We start from the raw sequence: 20,555 nt of genomic DNA on the forward strand, positions 1-20,555 counted from the left end.
CTAGTTGGAGGCCTGTATCTAGTGGAGTGCCTCAAGGGTCAGTACTGGGGCCAGTATTATTCAATATACTCATCAATGATTTGGACGAGGGAATAGAGTGTACTATCAGCAAGTTTGCTGATGACACCAAGCTGGGAGGAGTGGCTGATATGCCAGAAGACTATGATGCCATCCAGTGAGACCTGGACAGGCTGGAGAATTGGGCAGGGAAAAATTTAATGAAATATAACAAGGGCAAGTGTAGAGTCTTGTATCTGGGCAGGAACAACCCCAGGTTCCAGTATAAGTTGAGGAATTACCTATTAGAAAGCAGCACAGGGGAAAGGGAGCTGGGGGTCCTGGTGGACAGCAGGATGACCATGAGCCAGCACTGTGCCCTTGTGGCCAAGAAGGCCAATGGCATCCTGGGGTGTATTAGAAGGGTAGTAGTTAGTAGGTCGAGAGAGGTTCTCCTTCCCCTCTACTCTGCCCTGGTGAGACCACACCTGGAATAGTGTCCAGTTCGGGGCCCCTCAGTTCAAGAAGGACAGGGAACTGCTGAGAGTCCAGTGCAGGGCAACAAAGATGATTAAGGGAGTGGAGCACCTCCCTTATGAGGAAAGGCTGAGGGAGCTGGGTCTCTTTAGTTTGGAAAAGTGGAGACTGAGCAGTGTCCTTATTAATGTTTACAAATATATAAAAGGTGAGTGTCAAGAGGATGAAGCCAGGCTCTTCTCAGTGACAACCAATGGTAGAACAAGGGGTAATGGGTTCAAACTGGAACACAGGAAGTTTCCCTTAAATTTGAGAAAAAACAACTTCACGGTAAGGGTAACAGAACACTGGAACAGGCTGCCCAGGGAGGTTGTGGAGTCTCCTACTCTGGAGACACTCAAAACCCGCCTGGACATCTTCCTGTGTAGCCTCATCTAAGTGTTCCTGCCCCAGCAGGGATATTGGACTAGATGATCTTTTGAGGTCCCTTCCAATCCCTAACATTCTGTGATTCTGTGAATTTGTTCTAACATTCTCAAGGGCTTTAAATTACATCAGTCTATAATTCCTGAGGCTGACCATGGTCACTTTTTTGAAGGTGGGTATATTACTTGCCTTTCTTTAGTCTTATGGGACTTTCCCTAACTTATCCTCTCCTTGAAAGATACTGGTCAACATCTCAGAGACAGCTCCAAGGCCTTGCTGAAGTGTTCTGCAGTGACTCATTAGGGCCTCCCGAGTTTAATACAACTATCTTATCTAAGATCTCCTAATTTAGGTTTTCTCTAGCATATGCTATCAATCTCAAGGAAGCAATGTGCTCTGGCAACACAATCATTTGTTTGCATTGGTCTCAGTTTTATCTATGTTCAGCATTACCATGAATGGAACTTCTTGTAGTCAACAATTTTACCACAAGCCATGGAGTGGAAAGCAGTGATTTCACCTTTTCTTTCTGAACTCTTGATTGCACTCCTCTTTTCTGAGCTGGCAGAAATTTTATTACTTATGTCATTAAGATTTAACCTGATTTTTAATTTCTAGTTTTCTTGGGGTTTTGTTTGCTTGTGGGTTTTGTTTATTTGTTTAGTTTGGGGGTTTTTTTTGTTGCTTTTGTTTGTTTCTTTGTTTTGTTTGTTTGCTTGTTTGTGGTTTTTTGTTTGTTTTGGTTTGTTTGTTCATTTGGTTGATTTTGGTTGTTTGTTTTTTGACAAATATAACGAGTGGAGTGCAGTAACTTTTTCTGCATCACCCAGTATTATCATTTTCCATGTAAGACTAGATAGTTACTTCTTTTTAGTTTTCTTCTTATTTCTGGTACAGTTTTACTCTTATTCTTGAAAGAATTTTGTGCTTTCTTTCTTTCTTCTTTCTGTTTTTTAACTTGACATGCTTTCCACATTTTATACTTGTCTTTCATTGGATTTTTTCCTATTTTTTAGATGCTTTTAAAATTCTTCAAATCACCAAAGAGTAACTAAGGCAGCAATACAAACCTGACTCCTATTCGTATATTTTGGGGCAGTTAACCTATGTACAGGAATCGCTTCATCTCACAGGGTGCATTAATTTTCACATTACCTTATTAAGAAGCCTTATCTACATGTCCTGATTTTTTTTTAATATATTATTAATTTTCTTTTTTTCCAACACTTAATTTTCGTGAGAATAATGATTTTATTTCTCCATGCTAATTTTCAGCAATGCTGTTTTTCCTCACTTTCCGTTCCTGACCAATCATTTCATCACAAGCCTGTATCTAGGCTCTGCTGCTTTTACAAAAGATATTTTCCCTTTGGAGACTTTGAAAGTCATCCACCTCTACTAGTAAGGAGAAAGCTTAGAAATATTGGTTCTGAGTTGGCTAATGTTTAAGCTAAGACTAGCTTACCATTTGCAAATCTAAGTCCCACCTCATCTTTCATGAAGTTGATACACGCTAAAAAGTCTTAAGATGCAAAGCTTTAGTTGCTTTGGGTTAAGTGCCCAGGAACTGTTGTTCTGTGTTGAACTTATACCTATTTTCTTACAATTATAGAGTCATAGAATGGTTTGGGGTGGAAGGGACCTTAAAGATGACCTAGTTCCAACCAACCCATCATGGGGAGGGACACCTTCCAGTAGACCAGGTTGCTCACAAGCCCATCCAACTGGCCTTGAACACTTACAGGGATGGGTCAACCACAGCTTCTGTGGGAGGCCTATTCCAGTGCCTCACCACCCTCATAGTGAAGAATTTCTTCCTTATATCTAACATAAATCTACCCTCTTTCAGTTTAAAGCCATTACACTTTGTCCTATCACTACATGCCCTTGTTAAACATCCCTCTCCATCTTTTTTGTAGGCTTCCTTTAGGTACTGGAAGGCTGCTTTATAGAATCATAGAATCTTTTCAGTTGGAAATGACCCTCAGTATCAACAAGTCCAGCCATAACCTAATCTAACTCTAGCACTAAACCATGTCCCTTAGAACCTCATCTAAACACCTTTTAAACACCTCCAGGGATGGTGACTCCACCACTTCCTTGCTTTAAGGTCTATTCAGAGCCTTCTTTTCTCCAGGCTGAACAATCCTAAGTCTTGCAGCCTGTCTTAATAGAAAAAGTGTTCCGGCCTTCTGATCATATTTGTGGCCTTCTTCTGGACTTGCTCCAACAAGTCTGTGGGCTTCTTATGATGAGAACCCCAGAGCTGGATGCAGAACTGCAGGTGGGCTCTCACGAGAGTGGAGCAGAGCGGGAGAATCATCTTCCTCGACCTGCTGGTCACACTTCTTTGAATGCAGCCCAGGAGACAGTTGACTTTCTGGGCTGCAAATACACGTTACTGGCTCATGTTGAGCTTCTCATCAACCAACAACCCAAAGTCCTCCTCCTCAGGTATGCTCTCAATCCATTCTCTGCCCAGTCTGTATTTGTGCTTTGGATTTCCCTGGCCCGTGTGCAGGACCTGGTACTTGGCCTTGTTGAACTTCAAGAGGTTCACATGGGCCCACCTCTCAAGCCAGCCAAGATCCCTCTGTTTGGGATACCTTCACTCCAGCGTGTACACCACAACACACCACACCACATAGCTTAGTGTCATCGTCAGACTTGCTGAGGGTGAACTCAATCCCACTGTTCTTGTTACTGGCAAAGGTGTTAAACAGCATCAGTCCCAAAACTAACCCCTGAGGTACACCACTCATCACTGGTCTCCACTTGTATACTGAGCTGTTTACCAGAGCTCTTTGAGAGCAATTCCTTATCCACCAAGTGTTCCATCTGTCAAATCCATGTATTATCCATCTGTCAAATCCAATTTAGAGACAAGGGTGTCATATGGGACAGCGTCAAATGCTTTGCATAAGTCCCGGTAGAGTAGGTCAGTTACTCTTTCCTTGTCCACCAGTGCTGTAAACCCATCGTAGAAGGCCACCGAATTTGTCAGGCATGATTTGCCTTTATTGAAGCTATGTTGGTTGTCACCAATCACCTCTATTTTCCACGTGCCTTAGCATATTTTCCAGGAGGATCTGCTCCATGATCTTGCCAGGAACAGAGTTGATGCTGACTGGCCTGTAGTTCCGCAGGTCTTCCCTTTTTTCCCTTTTTAAAATTTGGGTTATGTTTCCCCTTTTCCAGTCAGTGGGAACTTCACCAGACTGCCATGACTTCCCAAATATGATAGACAGTAGCTTAGCAACTTCAGCTGCCAGTTCCCTCAAGACTTGTGGATCTTTCTCATCAGGTCCCATGAACTTATGCACCTTCAGGTTCCTTACATCATCTCAAACTTGATCTTCTTACTTTCTTCATGCCGGCATCTTACTCTCTTTATGCCTATATTCAGTTCAAAACACTCCCAGTGTTTGCTCGATTGTCTTTACAATTAAAGAAGACTGGAAACTCATTGTTAAGTCTGTGTGGGAATGTAGATTTAAAGGCCAAAGAGGAAAAGGAGCTAAATATAGGATGGCAGTTGTCATTTAACACAGAACAGAACAAATGCACAATATCAAGGAAGAGAGAAATATGTATCAGCTTCACAGTTGACAACTGAAACAAAAATAATTGTTTCAATGCATTTAACAAATGAAAAAATTGCAAGGCTCTGGACTGGTAAATTATGGCAGCTAGCTATCAAGGTAAAATGGTAAATAGCTTCATAGACTCTTGGGAAACAATTTGTTTTAATTGTGTGCAGTCATATTCAAATCAATATCTGAAAATTCCATTGGGATGCACAGAACTGGAATAAATCAGAATTTCAGAGCAACTCAGATATTAGATTGTTGTTGTTTCAGGCTGACAGGACTTTCACATTTACATACTTTCTTGGTTCTTCTACTGTGGAATTTGCTCATATTAAATAGTTTGGTTTACTATAAGAATGAAAAGGCACTTAACATTTAAAATAAGCACAAGACTACTGCTACTGATGCTTGTGCTTTGTCCAAGTAATCATTACTATTGCCATAGGTAATGGTCCATCAGTATTTCATTATAGTCCGCTCTTTATACCTCAGACATTGAAATTCTCTACAAAACAGTTTTGGTCAGGAAATTATGAGCCTAGGGTAGAATAACAGTCATTTACTCACACAGTCAACTTAGATAAGAGCAGTAAGGACACTGGAAAAATCTTCTTGTACTTTGACAGATATACCAGTTAGATTGAGATTTGGTAAACACCTCAAACCATCTTGTGAAGAAGAAATTTGTGTGCAATTCATTAGCAGCACCAGCCAGGATGAAGAATTTTAGTAGCATGCTTACCTTTAACCTCAAGCATGTAGCAGTCAGAAAGGTCCAAGTAAGTAACTTTAAATCTGTACTGGTATCCATATACATGGTGTGTATTTGATGTGTTAATAAATAAAATATCTGAGGGAGACAAGGCTAAACTTCTCTTTCATGGCTAATCAACATTTTAGACCACATTCATGAAATATCCTAGTCAAACTTCTTATTAAAGGCATTTATTCAGGTAGTAGTATAATATTTTGCATAGGCCACTCGACTTATCCAATAAAAGTTTTACAAAACTAAAAGCATTATTTGTGAAATATTTTCCTGAAATTTATTTTTCAGCATTTTACCCCCTTCATGTAGGCATACCTCAGTATTGGATTTCGCATGCAGGACACGCTTGGGAATCACAATTGTGCACCCTGTTTTCCTGGACAAGTTGCTTGTGCTATCTACACTTTAGATATCTGTATGCCCGGTAGTGACAAGGAAATATGTCCTGTCATGTAGGACTATTTCTAGACTTAATTAAATGTTTATAAAGCAACCTATAATTAAAAAGTGTCATCAAAGTCAGACAGAAGATAGAGGAATGAAACTCAGTCCACTGGGTTTTCAACAAGGAGGAACAATGTTCTGACTTGATAAAATGACTCAATAAATATTATGAAAAAGAGAATCTGTTTATAGATGGACAAATATTGTCAAACATTCTAGCCAGCTCCAATCACCGCTATAATTTAATTCACACACAATCAATTTAGTTATTCTTATGTATATAACACCAACCTGGTGAGGAATCAAAAATAGCGGGGGACATCAAAGACAAGTAAAGTGCTCTTATCCTGTTCTGACAAGTCTCACCAACCACAAGGGTGCTTTTGCCCTGACAAAGCAATGTAGAGAGAGCTTGATATAGTATTAGGACCTAAGTAAATAAAAATCAGCTGAGAACTACTTAAATGTGAATGCTTTGCCTAACAAAAGAAAGACTGAAGAGAGTTAGGTTGGTTGCTCCAGCTGCCTTCAAATTGGCTTCTTAGACCTTTCTGATATCACACATATGAAGAACTGATTACCAGATAATCACACAGAACCACAGAATGGTTGGGGTAGGAAGAGACCTCTGGAGATCATCTAGTGGAACTCACCTGCTAAAGCAGGTTCACCAGAGCAGATCACACAGGGATTTGAACATCTCCAGAGAAGGAGACTCCACAACCTCTCTGGGCAGCCTGTTCCAGTGCTCTGGCACCCTCAAAGTAAAGAAGTTTCTCATATTCAAACGGAACGTCCTGTGCTGCAATCTGTGCCTGTTGCCCCTCATCCTATCATTGGGCACCACTGAAAAGAGTCTGGTTTTATTCTCTTTTTTAAAAAAAAATATTTCTATTGTGTCTGTCATTAGAGCGACTGAGTGTGAAACTTAACAAAGTGAAGTCTCAGCTTTCTGACTGTTCTTTATCAGAGATTAGCTATTTTCTCAAGTTTCTATCAACCAGATCAGTGTACTGTCAATTAAAAAAATTATATATATAAATTCTAGACACATCATTTGCCATTGAGTTGGAACTGAAACAATGGCATGATAATAAAAAGACATTTCATTATAAACAGAGAAGCATTTGAAGTCTCCCTAGACTGTGAAGTGATGAGTTCAGTATCATGACTGCCAACGTTTTCTGCTGCTGATTTCATTACTTGTCTTCATTTGGGCATTATCATCCCAAATGAAGATCAGGCTCTAAATTCATAGAATCCCAAAAGCCCCTTCAAAATATTTTCTTACTGTCTTACTGAAGTAAAGCAACCTTTTACAGGACTCGTGCAAGGTTTTTAAGGACAACTGAATGTCAAACTACCCTTTTAAAATATACCCTTTATTGCTTCTTATTTTTAATGAATAAATATATTTTAAACTAATTTTGTGACACTCCTAGTTAAGAATATTGCTTTCTGAGGTCTTCCGTTTTGTTTGGATTTTTTTTTAAATTCTATGTAGCAGTGAGAAATCATAAGGAGAAGTATGGGTCCAAGAGATAGCTGAACATCCTATTAGTCTCAGGAGACCAATTATAAAATCTTTATCCTAGTTGCCTGTTAATGAAAGTGTGCTAATTTGCATATCAATACCTTTGTGTTTCAGAGATATTTTTCTAAGGATTTTTTTTTTCCTGATTATAATGTGGCTCCATTTTCTCTCTTTGACATTTATTTACTTTTAATATTTTAATAAAATAAACATAGGTGTCACTTTCCACTTTTTTCAGTGTGAGTCCCTCAGCTCTCAGCTGGCCAGGTATTATTCAGCATATATTAGAGTCACTAAGTTTTGTCATTATTCATTGAACAGATTGTTTGAAGAAGGGTCTTTTGCCCTCCCTCCTTTGCATAGCTCAAAATTAACTGCAAGTACAGACAGCTTTCCAGAAAAGCCAAATGCATACACATTTCTTCATTATCATTTAAAAGGACATAAAACTCTTGTTTTATACCTAGATGAATATTTTTGACATGCACATTTTAAGAATATTCTTACATTTATTTTTTAAATTCTTCACATCACCACTGTGGCAACATGAAATGCTGGCTATCAATATTGTATGTGTCACAGTAATTAATCCCTGCTCTTTCATAGCTTCTTGCACTGGCAGTATTCTGAAACATCCATTTTATCTCTGGGTTGTCTATTGTGGGTATTTATATATTGGGCTGTTTACATCATGGCCATCATGATTGCGGTATCTCAGCACCTGCATCCCACACTTGACAACAAGACTTAGGTCAAACATGTTTTAAGTCATGCTTTAAGAGAGCATGAGGGAGTAATGTTTTCATAAGAAAGCAAGAGCCAAACATACATTCCTTGGATTATGGAAACTAACCAGCAAAGAGAGAAGACAAAACACATGGATTTGATCTGAAAACAAATGAGTATCACCAGTCTCTTGTGCTGTAATTTCAGCATCTTTCAAGAACTCTAGATTCTATCTACGGCTCATGTTCTCTCCCCTTAACTTCTTACCTTGGTTAACATGCAGTACTCCTTCTCAGCACTGTAGATGGGCTTTTTGGACAATTCTGTAAAAAACAAAACAAAACCACAAATAAACAACAACAAATAAAAACCCAACAAACAAACAAACAAACAACAAGCAACTATTGGAAGAAACTCACTTGTGCAAGCAAAGTCCTTTAGTGTTGTTTTTAGGGACCTATGCCATTATCCAGTAATCGCAATATTATGCCCCAGGTGACTGAGTAGGGGCTATCTGTTGCCTTGCATTTTTCTGGTGGCAACTCATACACAATCTGTGCAGTGTCATGTATTTTCTTGTGCACCTTTGCACCATTTGTCAGGTACAGGTGTCCCCTGGATAGAATTGGCTGCTCTTTATGAGTAACATTGAACACAGCTATGCAAAAATGGTGAAGACTGGGCTGAACAGCCCTCTTGCATTCAATAAAGATCACATAACTTTTCCAGCTGATATCAGACAGAACACCAGAATATACCAAAGCTGAGCAAGTACTTAACAAAGTGGACCAGGAGGTTTCTCTGACAGTCAAGAAAGCAAGTCTGAGAAATGCAAATACAAGATAGAGAAGCAAATTGAAGTACACCAAAGACTTTCAGGGAAAGCGTTCTGAAACAGAAAGCTTTGCACATCAAAGATATCAGGCTTCAGGACCATTTTTTTCTTTCTAAGGGAAAAAAGACTACTGACCCCAGATTCTTGTTAATCAAATGGTTCAAGAAAGGGTAGCACTGTTTTAGGGGCTATTTAGAAAGCAGCAAGTTAGCATGCTGTTGCCTCATTTGAATCTCTATATTATTTCCATTGTGAAACCAAAACTAACATATAAATCCCTTTAGAATATGTTTGTTTGCTTTTTCCATGAAGCAAGAGTGCAGGCTTGGGAACAGAAAAATCCATTATAGAGCTCTGACAAACAAAATTATTGAAGTAAAATGGGGGGGGGGGCAACCAGCTTCTGAAAAGGAATACTATATTATTCCTTCTTATTAATGTAGGATCACTCAAGCTTTTCCCAGCTTGCCTAATAAACACAGAAAAATAAATAAATCTTTTAATGCTCAAGTTTGCTACAGATTTGTTCAAATATTGCTTTCAACTCATGAGTAATTTCAAGATTGTAATGGAAAAGCTGAATCAGCTGTGAAATGTAACTTTTGACTTAATTATATTAATTGACCTACCTATGTATAATTTTTTTGAGTATTTGGTATAATTGCTTCAAATGACATTTAATTTATCACTTGAAGTACAATAATTAGGAACAGTTCATGAAAGAAAGCCATTGCAGCTTCAAATGAAGTATTTCAAAGGTATAATTATTTTGAATGTTATAACACTGAATACCTACACTCATGGGGCTGAGGAGCCGACACTGCTGATGTTCAAGTCTATGGACCGGAGGGTTTGCTTTGCTACATATGCCACATACTCACTTATTTGCAGGTTTCACGGGAATAGCACTATTTTAAAAGGAGAAACCACATGCTAGTTTCTCCTCACCATAGGCTAGACATAAGCCTTCTGTGCAAAAATGTTTATCATCCAAATCCCATTAGAAATCAATGGAAAACATTCCATCATACTCAGTGGGAGACGAATTGATCCACAAGTATATTTTTGGCTCAGCTGGAGATGTTTGAGGGGCATGTAGCCGGCTGATGAAGCAGCTGCTTGATGTGAATAGTCCCCACTGAAATACAACAATACAGTGCTGGGGTGGCAGCCGTGGCTCTGCATGGCACCAGCTCCTGTTCCCTGGGGAAAACCTCCACCCCTACCTCACCTCAGAAAGAGGCATGAATGTGTGACAGAGGGAAGAAATTAGCAGCAGCCTTAATAATGTTAACCAGCAAGAACAGTGACATAGCTAGGAAGGTATTGCCCAACATTGCACAATCTGTCTCACATTAAAATAAATAAATCAAAACCACAGAAAATTAAAGCAAGGAAGGTGAATTTCCTTTACCGCTCCAGCCAAATGGGCGTATGACCATTCTAAAGCTGGAGGCCCCACTCATTCACAAGAAAAGCAACAGCAGGCTGTTTCATGCCAGTCAGGAACCAGCTCCCTGGGCACTGGCAGTCCTTAAAGACTTAGGCCAGATCTCAGAGTGGCACCTATCCCTGGGAAATCTGAGCAAGGAGTGGTTGCCTCAGCTTCTCAGCCTCGAGTGCCAAGAAGCTCAAGTGCCGAAACATGATGGGAAGACCAAGGTGGTGTGTTGTGGGTCCTCATTCTGTGTGAGCTCTGCAAGATACTGAAGAACGTAACCCATACCAACAGCAGTGAATGCTGGGGTCATGACTGGATGAAGTGAGTGATTTCAGGATTGGGAATGGATTAAAAAATTCATCTTTATTCAATTGCTGGCCACAGAATTTTTGTGAAATTTATACTTTAACCCCAGGTTTAGAGAGAGCTCTTAAGAATAATCAGGGACAGCTGTGTTTTAACATCATCAGTCTGAATGTTGGCCTAAAAGCTTTGAAGAAACTCCTAGTTTTGAAATCACAACTACAGATTTAAACAACGTGAGCATACCTAAGATGGACTTTAAAACTGTATAACCACCTTCAGAGAGAGATTTTCCTTTGGATGAAAAAATCAAGTCAGAAGCTGTACTGAAGGCAGGAGAGTTGAGTTTCAGGAGCCAGAAAACACAGTTCTTAACTCTTTTCTCTCTCACTTAGCCATTGCCTTCTTCAGTTCATTACACCTATGAGGTATTGGCAGGGGAAGTAGGAGTAAAGGGGTTGTCTGGAGCTCTTCTTACTGATGCTACATTTTAAAGGAATATGTTAGTTCCCTCACTCTTTGTCAGCTCTGGCTGTGGCCTCTGATGTCTCATTAGGTCCATAACAGGTCCAGACTGACATGTAAATATGGTTCTGTGACTGCAACCTCCTATAATATGTTTTGTTTCATTCAATTAATTTGTAGTAAGAAGCTAGGCTAACCCTTTATGTCACATGTAGTCTGCTACATACCTTTTGCACAGTAAATATTTGACAATAATGGTTTGGTTTTGACATCCACACCACACTTTCCCTATTAATCTTGGTTGCAGAGGAACAGGCTCCTGCTAGGTCAGAAGGGAGAGGCAGCAACAGGAAATTTTGGAAGTTTTTTTCTTCTGAATAGGCTAGTGATCTCTGAAAAGCCTAGGAACTGAGCCTTCATCAGAAGTGGTTGCACAAAAGCCAGCACTGGTCTGGAAATGCAAAGTGCAGTTCAGTTATAGCTGAGGGCCAAAGTAGCCAGGCAAGCTCAGATTTACATCACTTCCTTGCGCCAATAGCACAGCTGCATCAAATTTCTGTCTTCAAAACAAGAAGGACTGGAAGCTTGATTACAAGTGCTACAGAAACGATGAAACACAATGTCATTTGTACATTGTGTATGAGATCGCTTTTTCCCCTTGGAGAAATGATTAGTAGAAGGAACTAGTCGAAATAAGAGATGTCCTAGTCTTGTGTAAACAGATCTGGCTGTTTGTTTGTCAATATGAATGTGCAAAACAAACTGTTTTTCAGGAAATGGTGAACTCCAGACAAAATAGTTTTGGTTTTGTCCATGAAAGTTGAACTGTGTCACTCAGCTTTCAGATAACAAGTGATAATAACCTATACACAGTGCATAATGTTTTTGTCTCTCTAGTATCTGAACTGCCCAAACTGATTACTGTATTTGCATGTTGATGTAGTAATTGTAATTGGTCCTTGTGAAGGCACAAATCCTGGCTTGTAGGACAGCAGGTTCAGATCCTTTATAGAATCATTTTGGTTGGAAATGACCCTCAGGATCATTGAGACCAACCATAACCTAACTCTACCACTAAACCATCTCCCTAAGAACCTCATCTATATGCCTTTTAAACACCTCCATGGATGGTGACTCCACCACTTCCCTGGGCAGCCTGTTCCAATGCCTGACAACTCTTTTTTTTTCCTAATATCCAATCTAAACCTCCCTTGGTGCAACTTGAGGCCATTTCCTCTTGTCCTATCACTTGCTACTTGGGAGAAGAGACCAACACCCTCCATGCTACAACCTCCTTTCAGGTAGTTGTAGACAGCGATAAGGTCTCCCCTCAGCCTCCTTCTCTCTGGGCTAAACAGCCCCAGTTGCCTCAACTGCTCCTGATAAGACTTATGCTCCAGACCCCTCACCAGCCTCCTCTGCACCCTCTCTAGTACCTCAGCATCCTTCTTATGATGAAGGGCCCAAAACTGAACACAGGATTCAAGGTGGGACCTCATGAGTGCAGAGTACAGTAGCACAATCAATTCTCTAGTCCTGCTGACCACACTATTCTCGATACAAGCCAGGATATTGTTGGCCTTTTTGGCCACCTGGGCACACTGCTGGCTCATATTCAGCTAAATGTCAAACAACAACCCCATATTCTTCTCCATCAGGCAGGTTTTCAGGTTTTTCCCCCAGCCTGTAGCGCTGCCTGGGGTTGTTGTGATTCAAGTGCAGGACCTGGCAGTTGACCTTGTTAAACCTCATACAATTGGCCTCAGCCCAATGATCCATCTGGTCCAGATCCCTCTATATGGCCTTCCTACCCTTCAGCAGATCAACACTCCCACCCAACTTGGTGTTGTCTGCAAACTTACTAAGGGGACACTCAATCCCTTCATCCAGATAATTGATAAAGAGATTAAACATGGTTGTTTTTTTTGTTTTTGTTTTCCTAATAAGTTGGACATCTACCTGAACTCTTAAATACAATTAATTTTCTATTTTAAGAATGTGTTCTAAAGGATTTTCAAAAGTACTGAGCCAGTTGTTACTTCTCTATGTTAGCTTAAATGCAAAATATTATACTGGTGTAACCAAACTGAATTTGGCCAGTTGAATCTGACTTCATTTTTATTAGCTGCTGTTTGTTTGGCTTATTATATTTTTGTTAGACATTTGAGTAATTGCCTAAGATTTCATTGCTTGTGTAGCATCCAAGCTTGAATAAGAACTGAAAGCTAAAAATTGACTTCAGAAAACAAAAAAATCACACACTAAAATGGACAGTCTCAGAAATACTTTTTCTTTTGTGTTCTTACCAGATATCTTGCCATTTCAAATGCCTATGCTTGATTTCCCTTCCTTCCTTCCCTCCTTTCCTCCTTCCCTCCTTCCCTCCTTCCCTCCCTCCCTCCTTCCCTCCCTCCCTCCCTCCCTCCCTCCCTCCTTCCTTCCCTCCTTCCCTCCTTCCTTCCCTCCTTCCCTCCTTCCTTCTTTGTCTTTCTTTCTCTGAAAATGAGCAGTTTGTACCACACAGCTTCCTTTGCCCTATGGGAGCCATATGATTTGAGTAACCACTTGCATCTTTCTTCTCAATTTATTTAATTCTGCTGATTTTCTTCCTGGGTTTCTACTTGTCTTTTAGCCTTGCATGCCTCATGTCTTTACAATGATACTATACTGGTAGGAATCATCACCTGCAAGACCAACTGCAACCTATGGAGCTTTGCTGCCTGTCACAGTCACTACTACTGCAAAATGTGTCAGAGAATGATGTGACAACAGTTAAGAGATGCTCGCTCTGCTCCAGCTAGATCATGACACAAAAGCTAAGACTAAGCCAGCTCAGATATCGCTAGTTTTATGACTGGAATGGGGACATAAGCAAAGTGCCATGCCTGAGCACCATGTGTGTCATCTCATTCAGTATTTACCTTAAAGACTGTGATATCTGTTCTTGTATGATTGTCTGCATACAGAAAATGAAGATTTAAATTCAGTGACTTTTTAACACTTCAGGTTGTATGTATTTTGTTAGCATTCAACACTGTCTCTCACTCTATTTTTTTTCTTTTTAATCCAGTGCCTCTTTACTAGGCTCTGACATTATTTCTCCTACAGAAATGCAGAATTTGCCAAGGCAAAGGAGTTTATTGCTGTAAGCAATACTCAACAAAGGTCTGCACATTACACTACCGAACTTCATGTACTTTAAGCCTTTTAGAGTGGAAATTTACTGCAGTGTCTCACCTTGAGGAGAGAACCTAAACAAACTCACTAAAACAGTAATTTAAAGACTGAACTTTAAAGGGAAGGGAGAGAAATAAAGCTCCTACCACTCCTTCTCCTAAATGGTCAAGACCATACAAAAATCAATAATCTGACCTCTTTCTTCTTTTTTTTTTTCTTAACACTGTAAAAAGTCCAGCTGTAACTTTGTGCAATTACTTTGAAGCAGAAACTGCCACAAAGGAGAGTGAGCACATATGTGATGTGATGGAGTCCGTGGCCAGATCCCACCCTCTGGACCACACAGCTGCAGCCAGTGCAGGATTTCTGAGGCCACCAGATCTGTTCTGTTCTTTCAATGCACCTATCTGCATGCACGTTCCTTGCTTACCTGAAACCTGGACAGACTTAGCCACAGCTCCCTCACTGGCTCCACGAAGCAGTTCTGAGCAAGGGAAATGCAATCTGAAAGGTGGAATTTTCTGACTGCTGCACAGCCTTGCTTTGTACATAGGTTATAATGAATAAAATTTCCAAAGTGTCCATTTTCTGATCTCTTCTTTAAAGAATATATGCATACATATGAATCAGTCCAAGATATCCAAGAAATCCAGCTCCAAGTTTTGGAGATCCTCTGTATTACAATAACCACTAGTAGTCTGTCCAAAAACCATGTCATGGAGCTGCAGGCCTTATAAAGTCTGGAGGGCTTGTCAAAGAACGGATCACAACTGGCCCACCTACAGAGTTAAGTAAATGTGTTCTTCTGAGAAGAAATTTTTAAATGAAGGGTAAAAAATAGAGGCTTAGGGCTCTGGCAGGAAACTGCCAAGCTCAGGAGCATCCTGACTGTCTGAGAAGACCTAGAAATATCCTGCCAACCAGGAGAGGGGCTGTACTGCATTGGCATGTCCCTGCGTAGAAAAAGAGGTTTTCCTGAGCTTGAATGATCTTGAACAGGGTTATTCATTCATGGCTGAGTGTGTACAATGGGACCAGTAGATTTGCCATAAACTTTTTTTTAAACCAATTTCCTTAGTAAATAATTCACTGACATTGGAAATCTTCTCAAGAACATAGCAATAGTGATGCAAGTTATCAGAAGACGTGTGCCAGGTTTGGAATAATATTTCTGGATGAAATTTTAGGAAGTGAGGCTCCTAAGTATGATTAACCGGTATAAAGAGCATTTCCTGAGATATAAAAGAACAAGGTTGCTGCATCTAAAGGGGAATTTGAAGTTGGGCTCGTGTATCCCAGAAAATAATTTACTCATTGGAATATTTGTCAGCCTGGGAACTCCTCCTTTGAGGAAAAATTGTGCAGTACTGCTTTTTGGTCCAGTCTAAAGCAGGACATTTGAAAACAAAACCAAAAACAACAACAAAATTAAATTAAAGTTTGAAAAGACTATGGAGTTGGTCTTCTACTCAGTTCTGCTATATATAGATACCACTCATATACTCCCTGTGCATCCTGCAGAAGCTGCAGTTGAAAACCATCCTTCTGCCAGTCTTACTAATTAAACAGAAGAAATATTTTAGAGAAGGCACATAGGCTGTTTCTGTATTCTACTCTTCCACCTAGAAATCATTAAAGTGTAACACAGTAAATCTGGGCAGAGCAGCGTGGCTCAGTCCAGCAAGTACCTTTGTGTTATGCTCCGACCTCTGTGAAAAACTGGCAGAAGTTCTTGAATCACTCTGTAGCTTTTGTGGTGCTAAGTGCTTGTTTTTTTATTGAAAGGCTGATATAAACCCTTGTGATCAAATAAACACTTGTGCAAGAAAGAAATTAGAAAGTTACTATTTAAGAGGAAAATGACTGGCTTATAAAGGTATCTATTGGAAGTACATTACTATTCCTCTGTGTATTACTTTTTAAAAAGGAAAGGTAATATAAAGTTTTACATATCTATTTTAGCTGCTACCATGAATTAGTGTCCAACTGTAAGACCAATGTGCTAGCAATCACAAAATAGATGACCTGTTCACAGCTTTGGGAAGCTGATGTGCATTATGATACCTTCATAAGAACAATGACAAAAGTGTGGATTTTTTGGTTTGGTTTGGTTTTAGTACTTCTATTCAGAAACTGAAATGAGTAAACCTTTAAAAGAAAACCACTGAGTAGAATAACAAACCAACTTTCCTCCCAGGGCAACTGAAAAATGGCTACTTTAATAAGAAGTAAACATAAACCACTTATTATGTTCTGTATACCATTTCAGAATGCCAAAAATTACTTAAAAACTTTCCTGAAGTAAAAAAAAAAAAAAAAGAGATTATCTATATATCATACTGGCATACTATTGTCACTTACTTAAAGTTATGCTGAGTTCTGTTGATAACACTGAGGAAAAGGACAAATTTTCAAACAGTAAAGGAGGAAATGTTAGTGCTACCGTTGTTTATGAGTTGTACAGACAGAGGTTGGTGGAAGCAGTGTCTGTACTGCCTCGGCTTCTTATTGCCACTGAGAGACTGTGGTATAGCTGTGTGTTGAGAGAAGGATTTACCCAAACCATAATGGATCCCTGGTGGAAAGTTTGACATTGTGTAAGGAATGAGAATCTGGCTCCAAATATGTAGTAAAGAGAGCTTAAATCATAAACAGTGTGTAACCAGAGCAAACAGTGGAAGTGTAAGAATCAAGGGGAAAAACAAAACAAAACAAAAAGATAATTCATTTTGTATAAAGCTGAGCTCAGTAATAAGATGGTGTTATTTATTAGAGCAACTTATTCACTGGTTATACAAGTGATTTACTTGTTTGTTTCTGTGTCTTTCCTTTGGAGGTTCAATTTGCTTGCATTAGCTCTTTAGGACAGGGATCAAGCAATTTACTGCCCCATAATCTAGATTCCCTGGAGGTGGAGAAAGGAGCACCCAGAAACTTGCCCATCAGAACTGGGAGGGTTCTTAGTACTGTTTACTTCCTATTGAAACTGCTTCTGCCTTCAAAACAGAGGGTCTTCTGATTCATGCCTTTGGATAAGGCAGCTAAAAGAGAGGGAAAAATAAATGCACTGCTTTGCAAAGGGACTGTGTAGCTGGGAGAGTTGCTGTGCCATCGAGTTCCCTGGGGAGCCACTGCGGAGCAGAGTGCTGCCATGTAACCACTGTCCTCCACTGCTGTGTGAGGTTTGTTCATTTCTAAGCCATTAGGAACTGCTTTTTCCTCAGCTTATTTCCCTAGTTAATTTAATTGTAATGGTGATTTACAGATGGACGACATCACTTGTATTTCCCTGCTTACATTTGTTACTAGCTGTTGGTTCAGCTGTAAGGCTGCAGCTGGGCAGCAGCCAGGAAAGCTGCGTTCTTGCAGTGGCCTGGATGTTTATTCCCAGCCAGTTGAGACCTCTGCAAGAGGGACTGTGTAACCAAATGCACCTGAAAACACTCAGCAGAGAGAAGTCTGCAGTGATGGGGAGATCCTTGTACCTGCCTGCAGTGTAAGGGAAGATTTCTAAGAAGAGCAAGGCCCAACGTCGACACAGCAGAGCTGATCAAGAGATTCCATTCCTATGGACCAGAAAGGTACAGGGTAGTTTATTGTGACTTTTGAAACTACTGGTAATTGTTGAATGGAGTAAAGATGGGAGAGAAGGATTTGTCCTCTGGGTAGACAGAGAAGACACTTTTTTTTCAAGTCTTGTAATTTCTTTTGCTCCATGCTGATGTGCTTCCCATGTTTCAAAGGTTGTTTGTGGTCTCATGAAACATATCTGTAGTAACTGGATGTCCTTTTGTTTGCTTTCTTGAGGGCAAACCTTCTGGCAAGTCCAGCTGGAGCACCCGCCACAGCATCACTAACATAGGGACCACCTCCTGCAGGTCAGTTCACTAGAGCAAGGCATCATCTGTTAGCCAGATGTAGGACCCCTAATGGAGGAGTATGCTTTTTCTGTTTAACATTAACAAGCCCTTTCTGAAATCCCTTTAAACATAGGTGTAGACCTTGTCTGAGTAGATTAACACACAACCACAAAGTCAGATGATTGTAAGAATCTGCTGTTCATCTGGAGAAAGCTCATGGGGAAAAGATCTGAGGGAAAGAAGCTGTTAGATGTGAGCTGATAGTTCTCTTAATAAAACTGTGCCTAGAAGATGTGGGAATTAAGTACTAGAAACAGGAAGATCTGCTGAAGAAGGAAATCACCTGGCCCTTGGAAGACATAGTAGTTGATTTATGCATTGTGTTTTATTTTGAACTTGATTGATTCAACTGCTATGTAGTTTTTGGAGGAAAGACTTTGAAAGGATTTGATAAGTCATGTTTAACCTTTCCAGGGAGATTTAGAAAAGCCAACAATCTGCAGAGACTGTTCCTGTAGTAGCAGAAACAGTGTTACCCTTCAGAAACTGAATTTATGCTCAGAAAGAACTGAAAACTGTGACCTGGTGGGATCAATAGAAAATAAGGTTACAGCTGAATAAAGTTCTAAAAAGTTTCCAGTTCTTACTTGCTTGAACCTCTCTGTTGCCTGAGGCAAGCTCCATCAGCATTTTCTCGGGACAGTGAAGCTATAAGCAGCACACTGTAAGACCGTTCTGCTGTGATTAGATGTAAAGAAATACAGGACTGTTGGTTGTCAAGGCACTGGTGGTATTTTAATTTGAAGTGTCACTCAGTCTCTGTGAATTGCTTTGCATTGATACGGAATAAAACAGGCGAAGAATGAGTTTTGAGAACAGAGAAGAATCGCTCAGTGGTCTGGAAGATGGGACATCTCAGAAGGAGACACTGGACCAGCCTGGCCTTGCTACCCAAAGCAGATTTGTCCAGGTGTGATGTCCCTCCAAAGCAACTATCTGTGCAAGGACTGGAAGAGTTTGATTCTCAGTGAATCACATAAAAACCGATTTAATGAAGTGTCCCTTGATCTTATGCTTATTACAGAGGCGGGGCTTTTTCCACTTGCCTGTGGCTTTCTGCAAAGACTCAGTTGCTTTTTCACCTAAGTTCTTCTCTAGCTTATTTTCCTAGTATTGGTTCCTAATGAACCCATGACATTTATTCCCATATCTCTCTACCTTCCCATCCCTAAATCTCTTTCCTGAGGTAAAATTTTATCATTTTCTTTACTAGGTAAAAGAGAAAAAAAAAATATATGGAAAGACTTAATGCTTCTCCAAGCTAGCAGGTTCTTTTAATTCTTTCTATTATGACAATATGACAGACTCATGCACTTCCCTGGCTCCCAGTGGAAATACCAGGCTCTGAGGAGACAGAAAGAGGAATATAAAGATGGAAGGCATTTACTCTTAGCAATGATTTTTCTAATGAGCGTTTTCAATGGTGACATTAACAAACTGTTCTCTTAAAGAATTTCCTGGGGGCTTCAGTGTCACTACTTGCAGCATCAGCCAGGTGACGAGCTCTCCCTGCCACCCCAGTCACTGCAGAAACAGCATCCTCAGCAGGAGCGGGTCTGCACTCTCATTTTTGGCAGAGCGCTGGCAAATGCTGAGTGAAGTGAGCAGCACAGCAGCTTTCTTCTAGGCATTTGTTTCTAAGAGTTTACATATTTTACTTTTATTTTTGGTGCAGGGGACATTAGAAAAGAAGGCAGAAAAAAAATATTGAGGGATTTAAACATTTTTGCTGAGCTTAATTAAACTTTTAAATATACAGTCTAGAGAGTTAAACATTGCAATAGGTAAGATGAAGTGTAAAGAAGTCAAGGGACTAATTCAAGGTCAGTGACAGAGTCAGGAGTAGCCCCTTGGGGGTTCACTCAGCTCTTTTGCTGCTGTAAATCATTGACAGTAATTCCGGTCTGGCCAGCAGATTTCCCTCAGTCTGAGACTGGTGAGAGCAGGGAACTTACTTTTAATCTGAGTCATCTTTGTCTGACCAGTGGGCAGCCTTTAGCTCCTGATAGTAATTGCTTTATGTATTTAATTATGCTGTAATAGCCCTTTGTTATCACAAAAACTAGGATAGAGCAAATTTATTTGATGAAAGACAAGCAAGAAAAGTTAATGCAGAAATACCCAGATGTGGAAGTGGGCCAACAGAGTGTCAATCTACCTGTCTGAAACCTCTTTCCAGGAGCTACATCAGGAATAAAGATAGAACAGATTTAGATATTTGGAAAAACTCTTTATAGAAACCAAGCACCCAGTGAGTTTGCTAGATACCCTCTCACAACAGTCTGTTGTCAGTCTGTTAGTGAAATCAGTGAAGCAGTCTGCATCCTTACCCAAATGCATAGATTTAGAACAGACCCACCATAAGAGCAATGCCTCAGGCAGTGCCCCAGATTGCCCAGGGGACTGGGGCACAGGCACTCACTGGCGTCCTGCAGGAAACGGTATCATGGT

This window comes from Nesoenas mayeri (assembly GCF_963082525.1).
Source record: "Nesoenas mayeri genome assembly, chromosome: 3".
NCBI classification, from domain to species: Eukaryota; Metazoa; Chordata; class Aves; order Columbiformes; family Columbidae; genus Nesoenas; species Nesoenas mayeri.